Source organism: Entelurus aequoreus, linkage group LG09 (genome assembly GCF_033978785.1).
Source record: "Entelurus aequoreus isolate RoL-2023_Sb linkage group LG09, RoL_Eaeq_v1.1, whole genome shotgun sequence".
In the NCBI taxonomy this organism is placed as follows: domain Eukaryota; kingdom Metazoa; phylum Chordata; class Actinopteri; order Syngnathiformes; family Syngnathidae; genus Entelurus; species Entelurus aequoreus.
The window spans coordinates 62,993,614-63,002,056 of record NC_084739.1 but is presented as its reverse complement, the minus strand read 5'-3'; the positions used below and the strand labels follow the sequence as shown (position 1 = coordinate 63,002,056).

General features: G+C 36.5%; 1 protein-coding gene across 25 annotated transcripts in view; it reads left to right on the top strand.

The window, feature by feature from the left end:
- The window catches only part of LOC133657617 (ankyrin-3-like), a 280,491-nt gene extending 279,771 nt beyond the window's left edge, over positions 1 to 720 (top strand). For 19 of the 25 annotated variants that reach the window (XM_062059154.1, XM_062059146.1, XM_062059138.1 and 16 more), the window contains one exon: positions 1 to 719. This exon is cut by the window's left edge and continues 883 nt beyond it. The gene's annotated coding sequence lies outside the window, so the exon portion shown is untranslated. The other 6 variants (XM_062059161.1, XM_062059159.1, XM_062059158.1 and 3 more) reach the window with 2 other exon arrangements.
- The last annotated feature ends 7,723 nt before the right edge of the window (positions 721 to 8,443 follow it).

The following is an 8,443-nucleotide window of genomic DNA, read 5'->3' as shown; positions in this document are numbered from 1 at the left end:
TAAAGTAAGGGCATTTTTTTCCTCCTCCAATCAGGTTCCACTATAAGATTGTTGGGAGCTCTCAATACTCAAAAAAAAACAACAAAGAAAAACCACACTGGATGGGAGAAAAATGTTCAAGCTGATGCTGTGTGGAGCTTTTAATGTCTTTTGGTTTCACGCTACGCTGATGTCCCCTGCAGTGGACATTAGTGACATTATTGACTTCTTCCTCATCACGAGGGCGACGCCATCCTTTGGTGTTCCACGGCGTGTTTTCGCCCAAAAAGGAGTTTTTGATGTACAAATCTTTACTAACGAGAGTGAAGCCATTCGGACGTAATAACGATTCTAGCACTTTGGTTACCTTTTAGAGGCGATAGCAGCGATGACCACCGTATTGTTTCAAGAAAAAAAGAATTAAAAAAAAGAACCTTAAAAAAAGGAGAAAATAAAAATTTGCATTGATTTTGCAAAAAGGGGAGTTTGTGTGGTCTTTTTGTGTGGCGGTGGAATATCCCAGGTTCCATGAATGCATCACTGTAAAGGGAGACGTGACAATTATTTATTTGTTAAATAAAATGAAGCACTTGGGTCAGCTTTTATCAGGTCTAGACTTGTAGTCTTGTGGGAGACCAGGCCTAGAAGATAGGGACCAGTTTCAGGCTTGTACAAGACCTAATTACTTAGGCTTGTTGCAGGTCTTTGACTGAAGATTTAGGGTTCATACTAGACCTTTATCCAAGTATTTAGGTTTGTTGCAGTTCTATGACCAAAGAGTTAGGGTTTATACTAGACCTTTATCCAAGTATTTAGGTTTGTTGCATGTCTATGACCAAAGAGTTGGAGTTTATACTAGACCTTTATCCAAGTATTTAGGTTTGTTGCATGTCTATGACCAAAGAGTTAGGGTTTATACTAGACCTTTATCCAAGTATTTAGGTTTGTTGCATGTCTATGACCAAAGAGTTAGGGTTTATACTAGACCTTTATCTAAGTATTTAGGTTTGTTGCAGGTCTATGACCAAAGAGTTAGGGTTTATACTAGACCTTTATCCAAGTATTTAGGTTTGTTGCAGGTCTATGACCAAAGAGTTAGGGTTTACACAAGACCTTTATCCAAGTATTTAGGTTTGTTGCAGGTCTATGACCAAAGAGTTGGGGTTTATACTAGACCTTTATCCAAGTATTTAGGTTTGTTGTATGTCTATGACCAAAGAGTTGGGGTTTATACTAGACCTTTATCCAAGTATTTAGGTTTGTTGCATGTCTATGACCAAAGAGTTAGGGTTTATACTAGACCTTTATCTAAGTATTTAGGTTTGTTGCAGGTCTATGACCAAAGAGTTAGGGTTTATACTAGACCTTTATCTAAGTAGGTTTGTTGCAGGTCTATGACCAAAGAGTTAGGGTTTATACTAGACCTTTATCTAAGTATTTAGGTTTGTTGCAGGTCTATGACCAAAGAGTTAGGGTTTATACTAGACCTTTATCCAAGTATTTAGGTTTGTTGCAGGTCTATGACCAAAGAGTTAGGGTTTATACTAGACCTTTATCTAAGTAGGTTTGTTGCAGGTCTATGACCAAAGAGTTAGGGTTTATACTAGACCTTTATCTAAGTATTTAGGTTTGTTGCAGGTCTATGACCAAAGAGTTAGGGTTTATACTAGACCTTTATCCAAGTATTTAGGTTTGTTGCAGGTCTATGACCAAAGAGTTAGGGTTTACACAAGACCTTTATCCAAGTATTTAGGTTTGTTGCATGTCTATGACCAAAGAGTTGGGGTTTATACTAGACCTTTATCCAAGTATTTAGGTTTGTTGCATGTCTATGACCAAAGAGTTGGGGTTTATACTAGACCTTTATCCAAGTATTTAGGTTTGTTGCATGTCTATGACCAAAGAGTTAGGGTTTATACTAGACCTTTATCTAAGTATTTAGGTTTGTTGCAGGTCTATGACCAAAGAGTTAGGGTTTATACTAGACCTTTATCTAAGTAGGTTTGTTGCAGGTCTATGACCAAAGAGTTAGGGTTTATACTAGACCTTTATCTAAGTATTTAGGTTTGTTGCAGGTCTATGACCAAAGAGTTAGGGTTTATACTAGACCTTTATCCAAGTATTTAGGTTTTTTGCAGGTCTATGACCAAAGAGTTAGGGTTTATACTAGACCTTTATCCAAGTATTTAGGTTTGTTGCATGTCTATGACCAAAGAGTTAGGGTTTATACTAGACCTTTATCTAAGTATTTAGGTTTGTTGCAGGTCTATGACCAAAGAGTTAGGGTTTATACTAGACCTTTATCTAAGTAGGTTTGTTGCAGGTCTATGACCAAAGAGTTAGGGTTTATACTAGACCTTTATCTAAGTATTTAGGTTTGTTGCAGGTCTATGACCAAAGAGTTAGGGTTTATACTAGACCTTTATCCAAGTATTTAGGTTTGTTGCAGGTCTATGACCAAAGAGTTAGGGTTTACACAAGACCTTTATCCAAGTATTTAGGTTTGTTGCAGGTCTATGACCAAAGAGTTGGGGTTTATACTAGACCTTTATCCAAGTATTTAGGTTTGTTGTATGTCTATGACCAAAGAGTTGGGGTTTATACTAGACCTTTATCCAAGTATTTAGGTTTGTTGCATGTCTATGACCAAAGAGTTAGGGTTTATACTAGACCTTTATCTAAGTATTTAGGTTTGTTGCAGGTCTATGACCAAAGAGTTAGGGTTTATACTAGACCTTTATCTAAGTAGGTTTGTTGCAGGTCTATGACCAAAGAGTTAGGGTTTATACTAGACCTTTATCTAAGTATTTAGGTTTGTTGCAGGTCTATGACCAAAGAGTTAGGGTTTATACTAGACCTTTATCCAAGTATTTAGGTTTGTTGCAGGTCTATGACCAAAGAGTTAGGGTTTATACTAGACCTTTATCTAAGTAGGTTTGTTGCAGGTCTATGACCAAAGAGTTAGGGTTTATACTAGACCTTTATCTAAGTATTTAGGTTTGTTGCAGGTCTATGACCAAAGAGTTAGGGTTTATACTAGACCTTTATCCAAGTATTTAGGTTTGTTGCAGGTCTATGACCAAAGAGTTAGGGTTTACACAAGACCTTTATCCAAGTATTTAGGTTTGTTGCATGTCTATGACCAAAGAGTTGGGGTTTATACTAGACCTTTATCCAAGTATTTAGGTTTGTTGCATGTCTATGACCAAAGAGTTGGGGTTTATACTAGACCTTTATCCAAGTATTTAGGTTTGTTGCATGTCTATGACCAAAGAGTTGGGGTTTATACTAGACCTTTATCCAAGTATTTAGGTTTGTTGCATGTCTATGACCAAAGAGTTAGGGTTTATACTAGACCTTTATCTAAGTATTTAGGTTTGTTGCAGGTCTATGACCAAAGAGTTAGGGTTTATACTAGACCTTTATCTAAGTAGGTTTGTTGCAGGTCTATGACCAAAGAGTTAGGGTTTATACTAGACCTTTATCTAAGTATTTAGGTTTGTTGCAGGTCTATGACCAAAGAGTTAGGGTTTATACTAGACCTTTATCCAAGTATTTAGGTTTTTTGCAGGTCTATGACCAAAGAGTTAGGGTTTATACTAGACCTTTATCCAAGTATTTAGGTTTGTTGCATGTCTATGACCAAAGAGTTAGGGTTTATACTAGACCTTTATCTAAGTATTTAGGTTTGTTGCAGGTCTATGACCAAAGAGTTAGGGTTTATACTAGACCTTTATCTAAGTAGGTTTGTTGCAGGTCTATGACCAAAGAGTTAGGGTTTATACTAGACCTTTATCTAAGTATTTAGGTTTGTTGCAGGTCTATGACCAAAGAGTTAGGGTTTATACTAGACCTTTATCCAAGTATTTAGGTTTTTTGCAGGTCTATGACCAAAGAGTTAGGGTTTATACTAGACCTTTATCCAAGTATTCAGGTTTGTTGTGACCAAAGATTTAGGGTTTATACTAGACCTATATCCAAATATTTAGGTTTGTTGCAGGTCTATGACCAAATATTTGGGGTTTGTACAAAACCTAGACCTATGACCGAAGATTAAGGGTTTGTACAAGACCTAAACTTGTACAAACCAAGACCAACTTGCAAATCTGTCTAAAGATAAAAGGTTTGTACTAGACTTAAACCTATGATTTAGGTATGTTGCAGGTTTATGATCAAAGATTTAGGGTTTGTACAAAACCTAGACCCATGACCAAATATTTGGGGTTTTTACTAGACCTAGACCTAATTATGTAGGCTTGTTGCAGGTCTGTCTAAAGTTTAGGGTTTGTATGAGACTTGCAGGTCTGTGACCAAAAGAGTTAGGTTTTGTACAAGACCTGGACCTAATCATTTAGGCTTGCTGCAGGTCTATGACCAAAGATTTAGCGTTTGTACAAGACCTTTATCAAAGTATTTAGGTATGTTGCATGTCTATGACCAAAGAGTTAGGGTTTATACTAGACCTTTATCCAAGTATTTAGGTTTGTTGCAGGTCTATGACCAAAGAGTTAGGGTTTATACTAGACCTTTATCCAAGTATTCAGGTTTGTTGCATGTCTATGACCAAAGAGTTAGGGTTTATACTAGACCTTTATCCAAGTATTCAGGTTTGTTGTGACCAAAGATTTAGGGTTTATACTAGACCTATATCCAAGTATTTAGGTTTGTTGCAGGTCTATGATCAAAGATTTTAGGGTTTGTACAAAACCTAGACCCATGACCAAATATTTGGGGTTTTTACAAGACCTAGACCTAATTATGTAGGCTTGTTGCAGGTCTGTCTAAAGTTTAGGGTTTGTATGAGACTTGCAGGTCTGTGACCAAAAGAGTTAGGTTTTGTACAAGACCTGGACCTAATCATTTAGGCTTGCTGCAGGTCTATGACCAAAGATTTAGCGTTTGTACAAGACCTTTATCAAAGTATTTAGGTATGTTGCATGTCTATGACCAAAGAGTTAGGGTTTATACTAGACCTTTATCCAAGTATTTAGGTTTGTTGCAGGTCTATGACCAAAGAGTTAGGGTTTATACTAGACCTTTATCCAAGTATTTAGGTTTGTTGCAGGTCTATGACCAAAGAGTTAGGGTTTATACTAGACCTTTATCCAAGTATTTAGGTTTGTTGCAGGTCTATGACCAAAGAGTTAGGGTTTATACTAGACCTTTATCCAAGTATTTAGGTTTGTTGCAGGTCTATGACCAAAGAGTTAGGGTTTATACTAGACCTTTATCCAAGTATTTAGGTTTGTTGCAGGTCTATGACCAAAGAGTTAGGGTTTATACTAGACCTTTATCCAAGTATTTAGGTTTGTTGCAGGTCTATGACCAAAGATTTAGGGTTTATACTAGACCTTTATCCAAGTATTCAGGTTTGTTGCATGTCTATGACCAAAGAGTTAGGGTTTATACTAGACCTTTATCCAAGTATTCAGGTTTGTTGTAACCAAAGATTTAGGGTTTATACTAGACCTATATCCAAGTATTTAGGTTTGTTGCAGGTCTATGACCAAATATTTAGGGTTTGTACAAAACCTAGACCTATGACCGAAGATTAAGGGTTTGTACAAGACCTAAACTTGTACAAACCAAGACCAACTTGCAAATCTGTCTAAAGATAAAAGGTTTGTACAAGACTTAAACCTATTTTTTAGGTATGTTGCAGGTCTATGATCAAAGATTTTAGGGTTACCTAATTATGTAGGCTTGTTGCAGGTCTGTCTAAAGTTTAGGGTTTGTATGAGACTTAGATCTAATTATTTCAACTTCTTGCAGGTCTGTGACCAAAAGAGTTAGGTTTTGTACAAGACCTAGACCTAATCATTTAGGCTTGCTGCAGGTCTATGACCAAAGATTTAGCGTTTGTACAAGACCTTTATCAAAGTATTTAGGTATGTTGCATGTCTATGACCAAAGAGTTAGGGTTTATACTAGACCTTTATCCAAGTATTTAGGTTTGTTGCAGGTCTATGACCAAAGAGTTAGGGTTTATACTAGACCTTTATCCAAGTATTCAGGTTTGTTGCAGGTCTATGACCAAAGAGTTAGGGTTTATACTAGACCTTTATCCAAGTATTCAGGTTTGTTGTGACCAAAGATTTAGGGTTTATACTAGACCTATATCCAAGTATTTAGGTTTGTTGCAGGTCTATGATCAAAGATTTTAGGGTTTGTACAAAACCTAGACCCATGATCAAATATTTGGGGTTTTTACAAGACCTAGACCTAATTATGTAGGCTTGTTGCAGGTCTGTCTAAAGTTTAGGGTTTGTATGAGACTTGCAGGTCTGTGACCAAAAGAGTTAGGTTTTGTACAAGACCTGGACCTAATCATTTAGGCTTGCTGCAGGTCTATGACCAAAGATTTAGCGTTTGTACAAGACCTTTATCAAAGTATTTAGGTATGTTGCATGTCTATGACCAAAGAGTTAGGGTTTATACTAGACCTTTATCCAAGTATTTAGGTTTGTTGCAGGTCTATGACCAAAGAGTTAGGGTTTATACTAGACCTTTATCCAAGTATTTAGGTTTGTTGCAGGTCTATGACCAAAGAGTTAGGGTTTATACTAGACCTTTATCCAAGTATTTAGGTTTGTTGCAGGTCTATGACCAAAGAGTTAGGGTTTATACTAGACCTTTATCCAAGTATTTAGGTTTGTTGCAGGTCTATGACCAAAGATTTAGGGTTTATACTAGACCTTTATCCAAGTATTCAGGTTTGTTGCATGTTTGTGACCAAAGAGTTAGGGTTTATACTAGACCTTTATCCAAGTATTCAGGTTTGTTGTGACCAAAGATTTAGGGTTTATACTAGACCTATATCCAAGTATTTAGGTTTGTTGCAGGTCTATGACCAAATATTTAGGGTTTGTACAAAACCTAGACCTATGACCGAAGATTAAGGGTTTGGACAAGACCTAAACTTGTACAAACCAAGACCAACTTGCAAATCTGTCTAAAGATAAAAGGTTTGTACAAGACTTAAACCTATTTTTTAGGTATGTTGCAGGTCTATGATCAAAGATTTTAGGGTTACCTAATTATGTAGGCTTGTTGCAGGTCTGTCTAAAGTTTAGGGTTTGTATGAGACTTAGATCTAATTATTTCAACTTCTTGCAGGTCTGTGACCAAAAGAGTTAGGTTTTGTACAAGACCTAGACCTAATCATTTAGGCTTGCTGCAGGTCTATGACCAAAGATTTAGCGTTTGTACAAGACCTTTATCAAAGTATTTAGGTATGTTGCATGTCTATGACCAAAGATTTAGGGTTTACACAAGACCTTTATCCAAGTATTTAGGTTTGTTGCAGGTCTATGACCAAAGAGTTAGGGTTTATACTAGACCTTTATCCAAGTATTTAGGTTTGTTGCAGGTCTATGACCAAAGAGTTAGGGTTTATACTAGACCTTTATCTAAGTAGGTTTGTTGCAGGTCTATGACCAAAGAGTTAGGGTTTATACTAGACCTTTATCTAAGTATTTAGGTTTGTTGCAGGTCTATGACCAAAGAGTTAGGGTTTATACTAGACCTTTATCCAAGTATTTAGGTTTTTTGCAGGTCTATGACCAAAGAGTTAGGGTTTATACTAGACCTTTATCCAAGTATTTAGGTTTGTTGCATGTCTATGACCAAAGAGTTAGGGTTTATACTAGACCTTTATCTAAGTATTTAGGTTTGTTGCAGGTCTATGACCAAAGAGTTAGGGTTTATACTAGACCTTTATCTAAGTAGGTTTGTTGCAGGTCTATGACCAAAGAGTTAGGGTTTATACTAGACCTTTATCTAAGTATTTAGGTTTGTTGCAGGTCTATGACCAAAGAGTTAGGGTTTATACTAGACCTTTATCCAAGTATTTAGGTTTGTTGCAGGTCTATGACCAAAGAGTTAGGGTTTACACAAGACCTTTATCCAAGTATTTAGGTTTGTTGCAGGTCTATGACCAAAGAGTTGGGGTTTATACTAGACCTTTATCCAAGTATTTAGGTTTGTTGTATGTCTATGACCAAAGAGTTGGGGTTTATACTAGACCTTTATCCAAGTATTTAGGTTTGTTGCATGTCTATGACCAAAGAGTTAGGGTTTATACTAGACCTTTATCTAAGTATTTAGGTTTGTTGCAGGTCTATGACCAAAGAGTTAGGGTTTATACTAGACCTTTATCTAAGTAGGTTTGTTGCAGGTCTATGACCAAAGAGTTAGGGTTTATACTAGACCTTTATCTAAGTATTTAGGTTTGTTGCAGGTCTATGACCAAAGAGTTAGGGTTTATACTAGACCTTTATCCAAGTATTTAGGTTTGTTGCAGGTCTATGACCAAAGAGTTAGGGTTTATACTAGACCTTTATCTAAGTAGGTTTGTTGCAGGTCTATGACCAAAGAGTTAGGGTTTATACTAGACCTTTATCTAAGTATTTAGGTTTGTTGCAGGTCTATGACCAAAGAGTTAGGGTTTATACTAGACCTTTAT